At 32.1% G+C, this 21,052-nt stretch overlaps 2 protein-coding genes across 5 annotated transcripts in view; both read left to right on the forward strand.

Moving 5' to 3' along the window:
- The window catches only part of LOC126708751 (disease resistance protein At4g27190-like), a 37,495-nt gene that overhangs the window by 11,758 nt on the left and 4,685 nt on the right, over positions 1-21,052 (forward strand). The gene's annotated exons all lie outside the window — the stretch shown is intronic.
- Positions 1-21,052, forward strand: part of LOC126708752 (uncharacterized) — a 43,267-nt gene that overhangs the window by 1,966 nt on the left and 20,249 nt on the right. The window lies entirely within an intron of this gene.

Below are 21,052 nucleotides of genomic sequence, written 5' to 3' on the forward strand. Positions count from 1 at the left end.
AGAGAGGATGATATATGGAAGGAGTTAGATGGACATGATTTGGTGCAAAATGTTGGCTTGGACAATGGCACCTTTATGTATACAAAACAAAGGGCAATGGATGCTGTTGGTAGATTATTGGAGACAAGGACAGATCCTCATGGGTATACCATTCTATCTTCAATTCAGAAATCTTAAGATTTAATGAATGCTGCCGGACCTCAGGTTGGATGTTTTCTAATCATTTTATTCTATGTTTCTTTTCTTTTTATTTTTAGGATCAAAGAGTTGAAGTGCCCTGACTCGTTAGCAAAGCATTACAAGCCAGTTGCCTGTCGTATCTGTCAGTGGCTCTCTGAGCATGCTCTTATAGTTTTCCCAGTTTCAACACTGGTATTCCATTTCCAAAAGAACACCTTTCAATTTACATGTTCTAGCATGATTATGTTGAAGCTTGTTGACAATATCAAAATTTTACAGTTTATTGGATGCACAGTGTTATTCTGGAAAGTTTGTCAGAGACAATATATATCAAGCCGAGTTGAAGAACTTTATCACCAGGTATACGAGGCCATGTGTTATTTTCTGGTACAGCCAACTGAATATTAGTTTCTTGTTTCGTTTCATTGCCACCTCCTTCTTATCCAGAAATGTGTTGATCTTGCTGTCTTAGAAATTTCAATGGTTTATTGTTAGAAATATATAGCAGATAGATTGTTTATAGGTTGTAAGTTAGTCATGAAACCCTATGTCTGTCATATTGAAGAGATGGGAACAAGACAGCTTCCAATACGTGTATATGGTTGTGAATGAAAAATATTTTGTTGAGTTCGTTTGAGCTGACCTGGAAATTGAATAATAGTGAGCTCACAGTAGCAAAGAAATGGAGATAAAGTTGCACCATATATCAGGAAGAAAGTAGCCTTTTTAATTTTTGAACTACGTGATACGATGGTAAAGACTTGGGCTGTCAAGTGCAAGTGTGAGTTTGAGTCTTGACAATGGCCACCTCATGTGTTGAAGGACAGGAATGTATTCAAACTACCCTTCCCAGGATGCTACTTAAGTTGGACCATCAGTGATGAACCTTTTACGATATTACTCATGATGTACTATAACTTTAAGAATTAAACAATCCGGGTAAGAAGACATTACTTTTACACCTACCACTGGACAAATCATTTTAAGTGCACCATAATCTGAGAAAAGTCTAATAAACAAAATCAGTAAGCAGACCTTGCTTGACTCTATCCAACTACTCTCGGATGATGACACTGTTTCCATGAGAAGATAGCAGATCTTTTGCTTCAATGTGAGGAGTAACTTATGCTGGATATAAATTTGCTGGCCCTCAGTGCACATCATTTGTGCAACTGGCATTTCTGTAGTTTTACATAAGCATACTGGCATCTGTCTTTTGTATAAAAGTTTGGCAATAGAGGTAGGTGTCCCTGAATACTTGATTTTGATGCCTGAACTTAACAGTTGAACAGGACATTGTAGCGAGATTCAAAGAAAACTCATAGACGTGAAGGCAGAATCTTTTTTTTTAAACATCCATTCCCTCATCAATTTCTTGCTTTATTATTATTGCCATAGGTGAATTGTGTACTTGTGTGGCACCGAGTTTGGGTGTCACCCTGTTTAAATTTGCTATCTCCCTGTTTCACTTTCACAAAAAAAGCCCTTTATCTTTCTTGGGAGTTAGGAGTTCCAGGACTGCTGGAATTTATTTCTCTTCTTTCATGTACATGTTTTTTCATGGATTGTTTTTAGTAGAGCTTAGTAATGCATGGCTAGGTGTGCATACTTCTATTTTAACTTGATGTTGATTTCCCTTTATATTCCTAATCCGTGCACACTTTAGGAGAGAAAAAATTATCCCTGATTTTATCCCTTTATTGATTCCATTTTCTGAATCTTTTTATTTAAACATAACATTCTGTGTCCAATGTGATAGGTTTGTGAAATACTTGAAGATAATGCATTGTTGTCAAAGTGAGAAAATGGGAAATGTGAACCTTGGGTTGTTGCTTCTAGGTTAAGAGATTATCTTCTTCTGCCAAGAGAGAGGAAAAACCCTGTGTTATGGAAAAAGGTATTTTTGTGGTCCTTGGATATTGTTTCACCTAAATAACTTCTTTCCACAATGGATTAATATAGATACAATTCCAAAGCAGTAACTTTTTGGGGGAAGTTACAATTTACCCCATGTGGTTTGATCATATCACAATTTAGTCTACAAGCTTTCAGTTGCTACATTTGAGTTCCAAAGATTTGGACAAAATGAAATCCCCTGATGTTGTATTCTACCGGAGTTTAAAATTGCATGTGTTGGTATGTGTTGATAAAATGACATGCTTTTGTGAGATAACAAAGTTGCCTTTGTTCATCTATGATCTCATTGCAATGACCTTTTTGGAGGAACTGGAGTACTGGCGCAGGAGTTAGCCAACCAGTTTCAAATGTTTGAATTCATACCTCTTTGTTTTAGTTAATATGTAAGTGTACATAGGATTGCATCGCTTTTTGTTCCTTTTAATAAGTTATCTATGTGTATAAAAAAGTGATTATTTTGTATCAATCTGGGCACATTTTGACTTAGTAAAATTCTCAAAATGCCTTACACCTTTGAGTACAACCAAAGTTAGCTTATTTTGTTCCATTGCACTGATGACATGAATCTCCTTTAGCCATCTATCTTTTTGCCATAGTCTAATTTTGGCTTACAGGCCTTACTACTTGGAGTCACTACAATAAATCATGCCAAAGAGCACTAGCTCAAATGGCACCTCCTTCCCTTATAAAGAGCAAGGTGGACGGAGAGATTGTGAATTCCAAACCCATCAGGTGCTTGTGTGTGTAAGTAACCAATAATAATAATTAAAAAAAAAAAATTTGAGCCATTCATCTTTAGGAAGCCATATCATCTGTTCAATATTTGGGAATCATGTATTTTCTCACAACCTTGGCCTTCATTCGTTTGGCCTTAAATTTTTTTGGGCCTTTAACTTGAATTGAATGACTCCTACTAGTGCATCTTTTTTTCATAACTCCTGTAGCTGATAAAGATTTATCTACTTTGTTGTCTTCCTAAATTCTAATGTTTGTAAAAAATCTTCACCAATAAAAAAAAGAGTTTATCCAAAATCTTCAGGAATAATTTTATGATATTATGAACTAATGCAAGGCAGGTGCGCCTGTTGAGACCATTGGTTTGATTTTATTTATAAATGCTTATTTGTTTTCCCTTATACTAAATCTATATCATTGATGATTTTTACTTATGTTGAGTTTATAATTATTATGTTGTTATTAGTTTTGTTAATAATTTCCCCTATACTTGCAGGTGGAAGAACTGGTTCAAGAAGATTCCCGAGTAGATCAGTATCCAAACCTGGTGAAGGGCGAATCAAAAGTAGTATGGGAATGGCAAGGTAAAAAGGCTTACTCAAATGCTTTTTGATAATAGGTGTAGGTTTACCTCCTACTTGGTCAAGTCTCTTACCTGGCTATACTTACGTGTTACAACTTAATAGTCACAATATCAAAAGAATTTACTTTTGACAAACTAGGGGCTTTTTAGGAAACAAAAGATTGAATAAGATAATTTCCAAATAGTTCTTTTTTTTGGGTGTGTGCGTGTGTTGGGGGGTGGGGAATGGGGAAATGCATTAATGAAAGAACAATTTAAATCAAGTTGGAGTGAAAATAAGTTGAGGGAGGCCTAAAACAATATGGATAGACAGAGTGGAGGAGGACATGTTTAATAAGTAGGTGATAAAGTAAATGATTTTAGGTAGAATACAATGGTGGAAAAGGCTAAAAGTGGCCAACCTTGATTATTTGAAAAAGAATCTATATATCTGACCCAATTTAACATCAATTGAGGCTTAATTGAGTTGAGTTTGTCTATTGGGAACCAACCAGATCTGCCATCCTGAAATTTGAATTTCCTGCATTGTTTTGTCTGTGTTAGCAAAATCAAGGACAAGTTATTTTTCCTCTCTTTTAAATCTTGTTCGTTGGATTAGCTGATTGTTAAACCTTTCTAGGTTTTGTGGTGCAGACACTAGCTTAATGCTGATTTGATTCCATTGCTCCAGATTTGGGATTTGAATTGGTTTGAATTTTACCTTTTTTAGGGTTTTAAGGAATTTGGTTGCAATCTTAATTATGATTTCTATTCATTATTTTATGTAATCTGGGGCCCTATTTATAGGCCCTAGAGGAAACATTATTGTCATTTTGAATTTAGTGACTAGTCTGGAATTGAGAAATTCTCTCTAGCTTGGTGATGATTCTGTGCAGGCAGCTCTGGGTGATGAAGCCCAGGTGTTCACTCCCCACAACACCCCCCCCCCCCCTCACACACCCCCAAAAAAAAAAAAATTCCTCCCTTTTGCAACAGTCTTGCATCATTTTGTTAACATCTTCCAATGTCCATTCTGATGTCCTGAATCCTTTTTGGCTGTCAATTCCATGCTGACATGAGGCAATGTTATTTGCAAGTTTCATTTTGAACCTTTAGATTGTAAATAAAAAGCGTAATTGTTAATTGTGATTTATATTTATCTTTATCTTATGGAGTTCAATAGGCATTTCTCATATTGCTTTTTCATCTTCAACTTTGACATGTGTGCTCATTTTTTATAGTTGAAGGCTCTTTGAGCTCTTCAAAGGTTAGAAAAAAAGTAGAGGCAAACAAATTGAAGTCCACTGAAGGCATCGGCATAAATTCTGATAAATTACACCGCACATTGAAGGCTGGTGTGTTGGTAAACCTTTGATATTTTTTACATAATGCCTTTCTGTTGTATATCAATTAATATCTTCTTGATTTTTTTTTTTTTTTTGCTCAAAATTCTTTATCTCTGCCATGATATTGCTGAACTTATCTATCAAACCACCAATCTTGTGCAGAGCCCAAGGCATTGATTTTTGACGTGGGGCATTTCTCAAAAAGTTAGGGTCCTCTCTCAATCCCTTGTGCTGAAACAACTTAGAGCCTAGACCATGAGATCAACACAAGCACAAAAGCAATTGAACTTTCAGAAGGTCTGGTTATCTCCTGTACATCTATGCTCTTTTTGGGTCCTGTGAATAGTTGAATAAATACAAGGTTTCAGATTATCTTTTCAACTCTTTACTGCATCAAAGGTAAAAGTAAATGGAGCATTGATCTTCATATTCAAAAATGTCTGCTTTATTTTTATTTTTTTCTCACCTCTAGGCATGTGATAGAATTTGAAATCCTTAATGGGTCTAGTGTATCATTAATGCCCACCCTTGTGGTTTTCCATTCATGTTCATATTTTTTTTTTTGTTGGATGTGATCTCAATAGAGCTGGTGGTGCTTAGCAACAAGCATGTTACTGCAGAAGGGATTAGTATTTGACTGATTGTCTTGCTATTGATGGAATCATAGGCGTAATGCCATTTTTCTTGCTTAGCAATAGCACGTGACACCATGTATGCACTTTCTTTATGTGCATTTTCCTCCTGAATTTTATTACGTTAGAAGTCAGTGCTTTTGTGCTTATGTTGATCTCATGGTCTCGCTATTGAAAACAGATGTTGCAAAACATGACATGATGCTATTTTTTCTTTCTTTACGATATATCTCAACGTATTTAAGCTCTTGTGATAGCTCATTAGGGCAGCAGCCATGTGAAAGTGAAGCATGAGTGCTAGTTTCTAGCTAGTTGCATGCCATTGTTTCAATTTATAAAATTGATAATTCATATTGGAACATGTACATTCTACTCATGGGGCAGCCAGCGCTTGGAAATTTGGGGGAAGTACTGCCCATTAACAACAAAAAAAAAAAAAAAAAAAAAAAAAAAAAAACAGATTACTACCTAAAGGGCTATGAATTGCAGAATGCCCTATGTAGGGTGGTTCTTATCTTCTAGATGGTCATGCAGGATGCTTGCCATTTATTCTATTATTATTATTATTATTTAGCTAAAATATTATTTTGGTCTTTAAACTTTATCAAAAGTTTTTTTTTTTTTAAACCTTAAACTTTGTAAAGAGTTCCTTTTAATAGTTTAGAGACCAAAATAGGGATGAAAAAAGAATTTTTTTTAATTGTTTAGGGATGAAGAAATATATTTTTTAAAGTTTAAGACTTTAAGGACAAGAAGTGAAACATTTTTAATAGTTTAAGGATGAAAAAAGAACTTATTATAGTTTAGAAACGAAAAACAAACTTTTGATAAAGTTTTGAGACCAAAATAGTATTTTATCCTTATTATTATTATTATTTTTGATAAATTTGTTAGTTACAATGGGAGATGAGGGATTTGAATCCTAGACTTTTCCGCTGGTAACACTAGGAGGTGTTAGTTGAGTTACAAGTCTCTTGGTACCTTTTAGTTGAACAAAACAAATAAATGCAGAAGTTGTGTCGACAAATTGTGGTAATTATTTTTTGTTGTATGGTACTAGCCTTTTTCTGCTAAAAAATGGTATTGATGGACATAATGGCCCATACCTGAAAATTTAGATAGGTCTCTCATAGAATGGGCATAATGGAGATTCCACAATGCCCATTTCAGAAAGCTACATGGCCTGCATAAAACAATAACATGGCTGTTTCAGCCAAAGATAAATAAACGAAAATTTCAAAATAAATAGAGACTTACAGTAGTCATGGCATTAAAATCTAGATCAGAGAAAACATGAAACCATAGGGTTAGGGTAGGGCTTACCCAATCTCTTGCCGTCAATTCTTGTGACTTAGAAAGATAAAATTTCTGTATGGACTTCCTTGTCATGGAATGTCAAACACTTCATTAATGTTTCATTTTTTTCCCCTATATTTTTACCCATTTTGGACCATTCAATAACGTTGAGAATGTAGAGAACGAGATCTTGACAACTGTTTGCAAGGTGCGTTTTTGGATGGTATGAACAATGCTATAAAGTATAGACATAATTTTCATAATAGTTAGGTGCTCCTAAATATTATATATAACTTTTATATTATATACAATAATCTGAAATAGTTATTCTAAATAACAACACAGCTATATTGAATCATAGCATTCTAGTCTGAGACGATGTTAAAGATTACTGATGATATGCAATTGGCCTTCTCTGCACAAGTCACCAGCGTGAGCCCTTTTCATTGTGAGATTATGGTATCTAATATTTTTTAGCTTTGATGTGCTTTTAATGCAATTATTATAGGTGTAAAGGTAAGTAACTTTGATGTGATTTCCATGCAATTTCATCTTTTTATATATATATATATATATATATATATATATATATACACGATAAAAACGTAATTTACTAAAAAGAAAGGAAAAAAGAAAAAAAAGAGACAATGTATACGTATACTAGAGACCATCATAATCATGGTGCAGAGTACAATGATCAATGAAATTTAAAATAGAATAAAACGAAAAAGAACCTAATGAAGGCAGCCAAGCAAATGGAGAAGTAAGAAAAAACCTTTTCAGTTCTGGAATAATTCTTTCTTAATCCTCATAACTTTTGGCATATCGTTCACACCAAACGCTTGATATTCCGTTATTGTGTTCCCTTCTTACCGTCGTTGGCGCCACCCTAGTCGTAAAGTGTCACCTAGGACCTAGCTGTAAGGCCCGTTTGAGCCAAGAGAGGGCGTGTAGGGCATGAGAGGTATGAGGTTGGTTAGGGTATGTGTTACGAAATGCAACGATTGTGGGAAAAACATGATAACTGAGTGTTGAACCTAGGATAGTATGGATAAGTTGTGGAGATCCAACTCCTCTATCAGCTCCAGGACTAGTTGTCCTCCTGATATTGTAAATGAAGAAGATCACACTATTGATGATAATGAGGTGATCCCTGATTTTCGTAAATGGACTATTCCTAAAGTTGATACTAAAACCATTTACAAAACTAGTTTTGTTGAAAGTGCTTTTCATTCTGCTTATAAAGCTAGAACTGTTGAACAAATTTTCTCTATTTCGAGAATTCATGAAAAATGTTGTTTGTTTACTAAAAAGAATATTAATGACTTCCTTGCTGCTAAAAAATTCAGTTATTTGCATATTGGTATGGTTCAAGTTGCTATTAAACCACTTACCCGAAAAGGTATTAATGCTTCTGTTCTCATGTGTTTAAGAGATGCTAGATTTAAGATTTTTAAAGATAGCATTCTTGGTATGATCACTGCTTCTTTGTATGATGGTCCTGTTTATTTTAACTGTTATCCTGATCTTACTCTTGCTTTGGATGATCCTAATATTGTTAAAGCTTTAACTTTGAATATTGCTTCATCTGGATATCACATGGAAGAGGGTAGTAAGCCTTTTGCTCTGATTTATCGTATTTATTACAAACTTATGGGTACTCAAATGAATCCTTATGCTATAATGCCTAGAGAACCTTCAGGTAAAACCATGTTAATTAAATGTTCAACTCCTGATGCTAAAATCCAAGTTCCAAAAATGATTCAATGGCAAGATGTTAAACTTCCTAAAGATTGGTTGTTAGAACAAGAAACCCCTCCTGCTAAACCCATTTTTGATGAGCTTGATCTCACCCATATTCAACAATATCTTGATGGTACTGTTAAAATAAGTTTTCAAAACAATCCACCTTTGAGGATCAACGAAGGAAGACATTCCTTTGCTGGATCTGAAAGTATTTCAAAAAGAGATCATGAGATCAATGAATTTTTGAAAAAGAATTTGGAAACATCCTCTGATTTAAAGCTAAAAGGTATTTCAAGTGATAAATCTCAATTTAGCTCTGTTTACTATTCAACTAAACCTGAAACTTCCACTCCATTTAGTAAAACTGCTAATGAAGGTGAGGAAGACACTGTTTCTATTACTCCATCTGATTTTGATGATCCTATTGAAACTCCTCCTGTTTACCAAAATCAATTAAGAGTTTTGACTGTTTTAAATGATGATTTTGAAATTGATTGGGATTCTTTGTACAATGAGTTTATGCTTGCTTCAAACAAAACCAAGAGAAAATATTTCCAAGATAATTTTGCTCAGTCTGATAAAGACCGTGTTAAAAGAAAATGGTTGGAAATGATGAATCAATTGAAAAAACATATTTTGTTTTTTGATTTTCTTGAAAACCATTATGTTCCAAATAATGAGGTTTCAAAACAACATTTGAATGTGATAAAGAAATCAAATTTTGTTAAGATTGATAAAACCATTATTAGGTCTAGTCATCCTCCTCTTGATTCAATTTTGATAACTACTAAGAAAGATGAAGTGACAAAAGGAAGTGAAGGCCTCTCCTTTCAAAATTACTGATGATCAAACTCCCATTGTTAGCCTTATTGAACAAAACAATTTTACTAATCAATCTTTGCATATTATTGGTCAACAGCTTGACCGTATTGAAGAAAAAATTGTTGAAAAATCTGTTTCTGAAAAACCTGTTTATGAAAAATCTGTTAAAATTGATTTACCCAGTCAAGGAGAAAAAGTTATGTTCAAAACCTCTCAGTCCAAGACTCTTGAAATTGTTGAAAAAATGCTTTCTGATTTAAAAGCTAAAACTGAGGGTACTTCTGCAAGAACTCCAACTGCTCTCACTATTTCCAAAAAAGAATCTATTTCTTCTGTTCCTGTTGATGAACTTTATGAATGGAATATTGATAGTTTGTCTGAACTAGAAATTGTTACTAAAATGATTCACATGTCTATGGTTGGTATTGCTTATCAAAATAACCATAATCTTGATCAGCCTGATGTTATTAACTTACTTGTTACTGGGTTTTCTGGTGCTCTTCGTGGATGGTGGGATTCATATCTCACTGAAGAATCCAGAAAGTTTATTAAACATGCTGATAAAAAGAATGATGACTGTTTGCCTATTTTTGATGAAAGTATTGTTTGTAATGGAGTCAATACCTTGGTCTGTACTATTCTCAAACACTTTGTTGGTACTCCATCCAATATTTCATCTCATGATTATTTAAATAATTTGAGTTGTCCAACTATGTCTGAATACAGTTGGTATCAAGATGTTTTTATTTCCAGAGTAATGCTCCGGAAAGATTGTCTTAAGTTTTATTGGAAAGTAAAGTTTATTGACGGTCTGCCTCCTAACTTTGCTCATAAGGTAAAACAAGAATTAATGCGTAAAAATGATCCTATTGATTATAATAATTTAACCTATGAAGATATTTTTAGTACTATTAAAAAACTTAGTACCAATAGGTGTAATAATAAAAAAATGTTAAAACACCAACTAAGGTACAGATATAACTTTGTTAAACCTAATTATTTCTATATTAAGAAGAGATTTGTTAACTGTAGAAAATCTGGACACTTTATTAAAAATTGTGAAAGAAAACCTAGAAATTTAAAAGACAAATTCAACATTTCTTCCAATATTAAAATTGGTAGTAGAAATTCTTGCTGCAATGTTATTAAAACCAATGTTCTCACCAAGAATAAAGAGGGTAAAACTTTGAAAAAATTTAATAAAAAGAAAGCTAAAGAACTAACTGTTAATGATTTACAACATGAAATTAATATTGTTAAACAAGAGATAAGCAACTTAAAACATGATTCTAAAGATGTTAAAAGTGATAAAAATAATCTTAAACAAAGACTTGAGCATAATGATGGAGATGAATCCCGTCAACAAACTCTTCTTTCTGGTAAAGGTATCCCTGATGATGTTACTATTTCTCAACTTGCTCTTGTGAATAAAATAATTCCTCCAAAATGGTTTACAAAAGTTAAAATTGTTGTTTCTCTTGATTATCATTTCACTGTTATTGCTATGATAGATTCAGGGGCAGACATGAACTGTATCCAAGAAGGACTGATTCCTTCAAAATACTTTGAAAAATCTACTGAAAGATTGATTTCTGCTAATGGTTCTCAGATGAAAATAAAGTATGAATTGAATAATGCTCATGTATGCCATATGTCAAGGACTTTGATGAGAAAAATATTCCCACTAAAGCTTGTCCTATCCAAATGAATATTGAAACTGTTGAATTTTGCAAAAAAGAAATCCATGATTTATTGCAGAAAAAATTGATTAGGAATAGCAAGTCTCCTTGGTCTTGTTCAGCCTTTTATGTCCAGAAAAACGCTGAAATTGAAAGAGGAACCCCAAGATTAGTCATTAACTACAAACCACTGAATAAGGTTTTAGAATGGATTCGGTATCCTATTCCCAACAAGAATGACCTTGTCCATAGGTTGAATGAAGCCGTTGTGTTCTCTAAGTTTGATATGAAATCTGGGTTTTGGCAAATTCAGATTAGTGAGAATGATAGGTACAAAACTGCTTTCACCACTCCTTTTGGACATTATGAGTGGAATGTTATGCCATTTGGCCTTAAAAATGCCCCAAGCGAGTTTCAAAATATCATGAATGATATTTTTAACTCCTTCAGTCATTTCACCATTGTTTATATTGATGATATTCTTGTTTACTCTAGCTCTATTGACGAACAATGGAAACATTTGAATTCGTTTCTAGATACTATCAAAAGAAATGGTCTTGTTGTTTCAGCCAAGAAAGTTAAACTATTCCAAACCAAAGTTCGTTTCCTTGGCTATGATATCTCTGAAGGACAGATCCGTCCTATAGATAGAGCCATTCAGTTTGCTGATAAGTTTCCTGATGCTATCATTGACAAAACACAACTCCAAAGATTTCTTGGGTCATTAAACTATGTTGCAGACTTTTACAAAGATATGAGGAAACAATGCAAACCTCTGTTTGATCGGTTAAAAAGTAATCCTCCTCCTTGGTCTGATGTTCATACTTCTATTGTTAAACAAATCAAAACTCATGTTAAGACATTGCCTTGTCTTGGTATTCCTACTGTTGGAGCTTTCAAAATTGTTGAAACTGATGCCTCTGATGTTGGTTATGGTGGTATCCTAAAACAAAGAATTTCTCCTGAGTCATCTGAACAAATTGTTCGTTTCTATTCTGGTATTTGGAACAATGCACAGTTAAATTATAGTACTATTAAAAAGGAAATTTTATCTATAGTACTATGTATTTCAAAATTTCAAAGTGATTTGTTAAACCAAAAATTTTTGTTACGTATAGACTGCAAAAGTGCTAAATACGTTATTGAAAAAGATGTTGAAAATATTGCCTCAAAACATATTTTCGCTAGATGGCAAGCTATTTTAAGCGTTTTTGATTTTGATATTGAATATATTAAGGGTTCTCAAAATTTTATCCCTGATTTCCTTACCCGTGAATTTCTGCAGTGTCACCATGACAAGTAGAAGACCAAAAGATAATCCTCCTGCTGAAACTGATAAACAAATTGTTAAAAAGGAACCTGCTTCTCCTCTTGAAATAACCAACCGTTTCACCACCCTAGGAACCATCCCTAGGATTAATTACTCCATTGTTCTTGCTTCATCTTATGATCCTTATGCCTTAACCCCTGTTAACCGACCCATCAAAACTGTTTATCCAAAAAATTCTCCTCAATATATCAAAAAACAATATTTCCAACACCTGTTTTATATTGAACCCAACAGAGCCTCTATTTCTGATCCGCTCAGACTTGCTAGGAGTTATTTCCCTCCGAAGTTTCATTGGATTCCGGAGCATAGGGAAAAGAATTTAAATTATTATTCTGATCTTCTGCGCCATGAAAGATCTATTATTATTAACACCATTTCTGATCACAAAGATGCTTCCAAAATTATTTACCACAGTGTTTACTTGGCCAATTTTATTTCTGAAGAACAATGGGGCTCTTCTCTTACATCTACCAGAACAATGCCAAGTTCCCCCATTCCCTATTCATATTATGATTATATCATGGCTTGGTCAAGATTCATGCTGCACCAGAATGAAAACATGTCCCATTCCTGGTTTGTTAACTTTGACAAAGAATTCACTGGTGATTTGCCCCTTTGGTTCAACCGCTGGTGGGCCCAATTTGGTCCTATTGTTGATTTATTTCCTGCACCATTGCTTGAAGCTTTCAACAGTTTCAAGAAATGTTTTAGGTATGATGCTTATGGAGCCAAATTTCCTGCCTTGCTTCATTTTGTTAAAAAATATAAAATACCTTGGATATTGAAATGGCAATATGAGAAAGATGGTGATGTTCTCTCCAGACATTGGTATGTAAAATGGTGGGGAAAATTCCCTCACACTCAAAGGATCATTACCGCTGTTGCCTTTATTTCCAGAGAATTTTCATCTACTGCTTCCTTGCCCAAGGCCAAAGACCATTCCCCTGTTCAGACCCCTGCTCCTGCTGATGCTCCCTCTTCCTCTTCTGGCAAAAATGTTCAGACTAAAAGCTCCTCTATTGACAACTTGAGGAAGAATCCTGATGCTCTTCTAGCTTTACTCAAATGGGCAGAAGAAGCTGTTGCTGATCAGGAAGGATCCAAAGCCTCTTCTGAAGAATCTGTTGCTCACAACCCTTATTTCCCATATGACCAGGAGCTGTTTGGACATGATGAAGATACTCCTGATCTTCGTGAAGATTGAACTTATTTGTCTAGCCTGCATAAAGGCCAAATGCTACACTATTTACTAATGGACTGTTAATTTCCACTCCTGATGATAATATTCTGAAAAGTTGATTCTCCGTGTTTCACATGCTACACTGTTTACTAGTGGACTTTCACTGTTAATTTCCACTCCTGATGATAATATTCTGAAAAGTTGATTCTCCGTGTTTCCCGTGACTTTTAGTCACACCAAGATTGCTTTCAGCAATTTAACTTTTACTGTTTATGAGTATTGTTTACTCAAAGCTTTGCCTATTTAAGGGGGGATGTCCCTTGGGTTTTTCTAAGTTAAGTTTAGCTTCTGATTTCTCTTCCCTTAGAACTAGCCTTCTTAGAGAGAGAACTCACCCTATTGCTACTACTACTACCTTGTTTACAACCTTGTTCATCCTTGTTCACTACAAGCCTTGTAATCCTACAAACCTTGTAACTAGGACTAGTTCAAGCTTTGTAACTGTTGAAATCTTGTATTCACTACTACTACTGTAAGTATTTACTTTCAATAAGAAGTATTTTCAGTTCTATGTTCATTACTTTACTTGTTGCTACCACCACCTTGGACGGATTACCGCCATACCGGATGGTTTTAAATTGCTTTCATTAATTTTGAACTATTGTTCTTATTTACTTTGAATTATTTTGATATATACTGCTTGGCTGGTTCTACCGCCTTATTATTGTTCTTACATTCAAGTCATTTACTTTCAAGCTATTTACTTTCAAGTTCTTTACATTATTTCCATTTACAATATTACTGTGCTTCCGACTCCTTCTCTTCAGCAGCGTGTCCCCTTCCCCCTTTATGGTATATATATATATATATATATATATATGTGTGTGTGTGTGTGTGTGTGTGTGTTGGGAGGGGAAAAGTAAAAAAAAAAACTGATTTTTTTACTACTATTTATATTTTTTATAGAAGAGATATCAAAACTTTCCTAAAATAGTTTATTAACAAATGCCTTAAAGACACACATTAACCGAACCCACATATTTATTTGGGTAACATGAAATCTCACCAAGGAAGGACCTTTTAGACCCACTCCAATGGATTAAAGTCATTAAACCATATATAGATACACAAATTCACCTCCTAGAATCATGTATTCAAATGTTTAATGAGATTGAGCTAGTTGATGGATCCTATATACATGACAATTCAAATGTTCATTCACATGTCTTTTAATTATAATTATATGATATGTTAAATCATTTAAATGTGTCTAGTGACTATCAAATATATGTTTTGTCTTTTATAATTGTGACAATAAATAGGGAATAAGATTTGAACTTTGATTCTCTCTTAAAAGAGACCACATAATGCTATTGAATTATTAATTTCTTGGCAATATGTTATATAATTAAAATACATTCAGATCACTATTAGTTGAATCATATGTTATAACAACTTTTCTCTAAATTCAGTTTGGAGAGAAATCCTATCTTAAATTAGTTGGTCAAAACTTAGGTTAAGAGCTAAGGCAAAAGTATAAATGTGTTAAGTCCCATTTCAGTTAGATGAGAAATATGTTAATTATGTTAAAAGACTTTTTCTTGGGGGGCAAACAAAGAAAACCACATGCTTCTAATCTGTTAATTGTAACTTCCCCAAGAGAGCCGAAAGAGGTAGGAAACAATGCCGATGCGAAGGAGAAGGAATGTTTACGAAAGCAGTACAAAGTACAAACTGTTTCTCAAGGACAACATTTGTGGAAGTATCATATTGCTTACAGAATTCAGAGGCACTCCTATTTCAGCCTCAATAATTTTATAGTAAGTATACTATTTGACACATATTTGATGCATATGACAACTGTTTTATGTGTAGGAAAGTATCATTCAAGTGATTTCCTACTGCCATATGTGGCTGGAACTCCAGGCAACTGACTAGGTCATGACAGGAAACAAAACTAAAGAATTTACAAGGTCTAGCCAAGCAAATGTCGTTGGAGCAATGACTAAAAATTAAAAGCAGAGCCATAGTAACAATGCAATTATAAAAACATATAGCAACCTATCAGCTGAAAAGAAAAGAAATATATAGAAAAAGGAGGAAGAACAAAAGAATGAGAAGATTTAAAGTGAACAATTATATAGTCAACCAAAATCAGTATGTAAATACAAATAGCCTACATAATATTTTTCCAAGTAATATTTATTTTTCTTGCATCTCTACTTTAAGATGATAAACTTTTGTATTCTTTAAAATTCTCCTTTGGATTGATACGATTTTGGTTTTTTGTTTTATGTTGTTATCCTTTTTATTCTCATTGATTGTTAAATGTTATACTATTGCATTATAAAGATAGTATATAGAAATATAATGTTATTTTATTGCATAGCATAACTAAAATAATTTGGTGTTTATTGCTATACATTTCATTTTTACTATTTTTCTTCTCATCTTATTTTATTCAACATTTAAATTTAGGAACATCCACCATATTATTAAATTATTTATATTTTGTCTCATTTATTTTTAATTAAACATATAATATTTTATTTAAATTCAATAAATAAAAATTGCTCTTATAGAGTATTCCCGTGAAATGTTACAATGCATCAATGGAAAAATGAAATACAGAACAAATACCAATTTAGAAACACTAAATATATATATATATATATATATATATATGAAACCAAACATAATATAAAAAAAACTAATAGTTATGGATATACTAACTTAGTGGAAGCAAAACGGAGTGAAAAAAATAAAAATAAATAAACGTTATAGTACATATTTAGTACATTAGAATTATCATCAAAATTTGGAAAAACAATTAGATGTCAACGGAGAGAGAGAGAGAGAGAGAGAGAGAGAGAGAGAGAGAGAGAGAGAGAGAGAGAGAGAGAGAGAGAGATTTATGGGTAATAAAGTGTAGGTGGAGAAAGGGAAAAAAAATCAAATGTCAATTTGTAACTGTTAATTAGAAAACAAAGAGCCTGACGGGAGGAGTAAATAATAAAATAGAGAAAACCTTACAAAGTACATCAAAAACTTTACTTCTACTTTTATTTTGGTTGATTTTTTTTTCTTGCATCTCTATTTTAGGTTGATGAATTTTTGTATTCTTCAGAATTCTACTTTGGGTTGATACAATTTTTTTTTCGAAGACTATTTTTGTGTTTTAAGTTGTTATCTTATTTATTATCTTTGATTGTTAAATGTTATTCTATTACATTATAAATATAGTATATAATAATATAATGTTATTCTATTACATAGCATAGCTAAAATAATTTAGTGTTTATTGCTATACATTTCATTTTTACTATTTTTCTTTTCATCTTATTTTATTGAAAATTTAAATTCAGCCATATCCTCCATATTATTAAATTATTTATATTTTATATCATTTTTTATTTAAAAAATTAAAAATATAATATTTTACTGAAATTCAAATAAATAAAAGAATTTCTTATAAATTCTTCCCATAAAATGCTACAATGCATGAATAGAAAGATAGAATACAAAACACATGCTATTTTAGAAACACTAAATTTATAATAATAATAATAATAATAATAATAATAATAATAATAATAATAATAATAATAATAATAATAATAATAATAATAATAATAATAATAATATCAAACCATACATATCATAAAACAAACTAATAGTTATGGATATACTAACTTCATGCCAGCAAAATGGAATAAAATAAAAAATAAAAATAAATGTTACAATGCATATTTAGTACATTAGAATTATCATCAAATTTGAGAAAACAATAGGATGTTAACGAAAAGGGAAAGAAAGAGATTAGTAAAAGAAATCATATGTCAATTAAATAAATTAATTAGTAACCATTAATTGGAAACCAAAGAGGCTGACAGGAGTAAAAAATTAATTAAAGATGACCTTATGAATGTCATCAAAAGCTTTACAGTGCAATTAAATAAATCATTAAATTCACTTAATTAAATCATATAATCAACAATTAAATACAATCATACAAAATTTAAACTTAAAACTAATTAGACTCTAATCTAGAAAACCATATTTATTATCAAAACTAAAAGGAAGATGTTCTTCAGTAATAATAGAAATATATAAGAAATAAATATGGAAAAGTTCAAAATCCCATTTTTGACATTTCATTTAAGTTTAACATTATTTATAAATAATAATTATAATAAAAAATAAAATCCTTAAATGCTTATATTCTTCACACATCATGACTTTTAAAAATCTAATGAAAGGTTCTAAGATTTTATCTCTCATGTAATGCCTCTATTATGAAAATCATCAGCTAGTAAAATATGATAACAGTAAAAAAAGTTACAAATGAGATCATGAAAAAACTAATTAGCCACTATTATTATGGAATAAATGTTTTTTATTTATTTATTATTATTTTTATGTATCTAAGGAAATGAAATGTATAGAGTTTACTTATTAAGGTATATTTAAAGATTCACATTAAAAAAAAAAGTACATATTGGAGCCAAAGATGATACGATTCAATCTTACCAAATTCCTCCGATAAAGGAAGCAACGCTCCGAAAAATGGATATCCGTTGGCTTTACTGAAACAATGAAGCCCTTGCGTATATGTCATATATCCAATATTTTGAATATGAAGTTGGTGAAGCAAATGATGCTGGCAGAATATATAAACAACGCACACTACGATTCCCATAAATTTGCTACTGAATAATAAACGTGAAGGCACTTGCAGATTCATTGAAGCCCCCGCATTTTGGTGCCTAATCCAATTCGGAATTTCACTTCCAAGAATTGTGAGATATGTTAACCTATTCGGGTTACAGCATCTCTGAAACAAACAAATCATGATGTTTAGAACTTCACTCACATGCAAGAGAGAAAGAGAGGGAGGGAAAGAGAGAGAGAGAGACAGACCTTAATCATATCATGTCTTCAAATTTTTGATAACAAGTCACCTTTGCCTTGATTATAAATCAATTTGACACAATTGAGATATATATTTTGGCTAGTACAGAATTGGGTTTTTTGTACTTTTTCTTGCTATTTGCCTTGTTTTGAGAATAGCATCTCAGGTTGTTTCTGGTGCCTGTGCTAATAAAATTTTCTGATATATAAATTTTTTTTTTTAGAGATTGTAGATCAAAATAATGAAATTTTTTGAAACATCTTGTAATTTTATATTAACATATTGAATCAGTCAATAGCATTTTTGGATGGCTAACTACAGTAAATCAGATTGCTACTTTTGATGCTAGTGCTTACTCAATGGCAATTTTTTTTTTTTTTTTTTTTTTTTTTTTTTTTTTTATGACTGTCTCACTAGGTAAATTGAGTTGTTTCATATTCATATCTTCATATCAACTTTATTTCTTGAAAATTTTTTCATATGAAATAAAGAGAGCAGGATCCCCGTGCAAATGCTGTTGAGAACATTTTTTTTTTGATTGACTATTGAGAACGTTTCTAATGCCACTAGTTATGTCTAGTGCTTAGTCTAGAGAGTTGATACACAAATAGAAACTAGCATGATAATAGTAAAAAAAGTTACAAATGAAATAATGAAAAAACTAATTAGCCACTATTATTAAGGAATAAATGTTTTTTTTTTTTTTTTTTTTTTTTTTTTTTTTATGTATCTAAGGAAATGAAATGTATAGAGTTTACTTATTAAGGTATATTTAAATATTCACATTAAAAAAATATGTAAAGGTTTTTTTGAGAAATAAAGTATATGTAAGGTTTTTATTAACTTAAAAGACAATGAAAAACCAATTATTATTAACTACAATCGTCACTACTCTATAAATCTCACACAACATTATATTTAATATCCTAAACAACTTATAAATTACAACCCAAATCAATCATACAATTACACAATCAAAGCATGAACATGTAACATGAATTACCTTCTGAATTATTGCTTAAAGTTTTCACAATTATTGAAAGAGAATCACTAAATTTAATTGTTAGGAAACATCAAGACAAGGTATAAGAATTTTAATTTTTAACTTCCATAAAAAAATACTACCCACATTGTTTCAACCCTTATGGAAAAGAAAGTTTACATGTAGCATGCAAAACGTGTTTAATTGACTTCAAGATGTAAAAATTAGTCAACCGACTATGGTAGAATTAAGGTTTCAATATTCAAATAAAAAAATTCTACAATAAAAAAAAATATTTTGTGATAAATATGATTATGAAATGTATTACTTTTCATTAAAATAGTTCAAATTAAAAAATAATAATAATAATAAGACCACCCATTAAAAATAATCATGCTCAACGCGCGAGTACGCGACTAGTGATTTATAATAAATGAGTTTATATATGAAATTTATACTCTACCATTTTATAAAAAGAAAAATTATATATTTTATTTTGGTACATTAGGTAGAAAACTGAAAAACATAATATGCATTGTCAAATTATGAATAGAAATAGATGGTAAAGTAAATATGAAAAAGATATAAAAAATAATGTGTCAAAATAAAAATTTTAAAACATAAATGCCCTAAGAGGACCAAAAGTACACTTTAGTAAAAAAAGAAAAAAAAAAAAGAGAGAGAGTTATTTGCATAAATATAGAAAAAACAAATTACTAATAAAAAAAAAAGTAAAAAGAAATTAAAGTTTAGGGGGCATTAGCATTATTTTAAAATTTGCACTTAGAGCATCCACAGCCCAAATGGTATATCTTATATCTTGATATGTTTTACAATCACAGCCTTAAATTGTTGCTCCAGCCGGACATGCCAAATGTTACTATTGTAAAAAATTTTACAATAGTGCTACAGTACCATCTTATTTCTAAGATGGTACTGTAGCAAGATTGTATAATTAAAAATTATTATTATATTATCTCTGATTCTTTCTCTCTCTTCCTTTCTCATTCTTTCATTTCCCTCTTTCTCTTGTTTGTTCTCTCCTCTTCAGACCCAAAACCATGGTGGACATCAACGCCATCACCAAGCCACCATGGCCGGACCCACTATGACAGGCCCCACCGCAAGCCACCATCCAGGCCACCGCAAGCCACCTGACCAAGCCTCTACTTTAATTTTTCTACCAAAAAAATTATTAAATAATTCCTTTAATTTTCTTTTCTCCTCCCAATGATGCACTTCAGATCATTATGGACTGTTTCAGATCATTATGAAGTCGTTGGAGACGAAATACAGAAACCAATACAAAACCGGACCGATCCCTTTGTGGGTTTCTGGGTTTCAATTTGTGGGTGTAGATATTTGGATGTATGATTGTTGACCTGCTTTTTTTGGATTTGAGGGTGTCGATCTGTGGTTGTGGGTATCACTCTGTGGCTGTGGACGTCGATCTACCGATGCACCGCATCGAACCGAGTCCAAGAACCGCATTGCTGGAGGCTGGAGAACCAACCTCCGGCAGTGATGAGCGGAGCTGTTTACCTTGATGTACGGTGCGATCATGCGCCAGTTGCTTACCGATCTGGAGGAGGTTGAGGAAGTCAACAAGCAGCTTGATCAAATGTAAATTTTTATTTTTTTATTAGTTTCTTACGGTTTTTTTCCTTTTATATTTCATAGATTTTTGTGTCTAATTTGTGGGTTGCCGTGGTTGCCGGAGTTGGGGGTTGCTA

The sequence above is a fragment of the Quercus robur genome, chromosome 12 (assembly GCF_932294415.1).
Source record: "Quercus robur chromosome 12, dhQueRobu3.1, whole genome shotgun sequence".
Lineage (NCBI taxonomy): Eukaryota > Viridiplantae > Streptophyta > Magnoliopsida > Fagales > Fagaceae > Quercus > Quercus robur.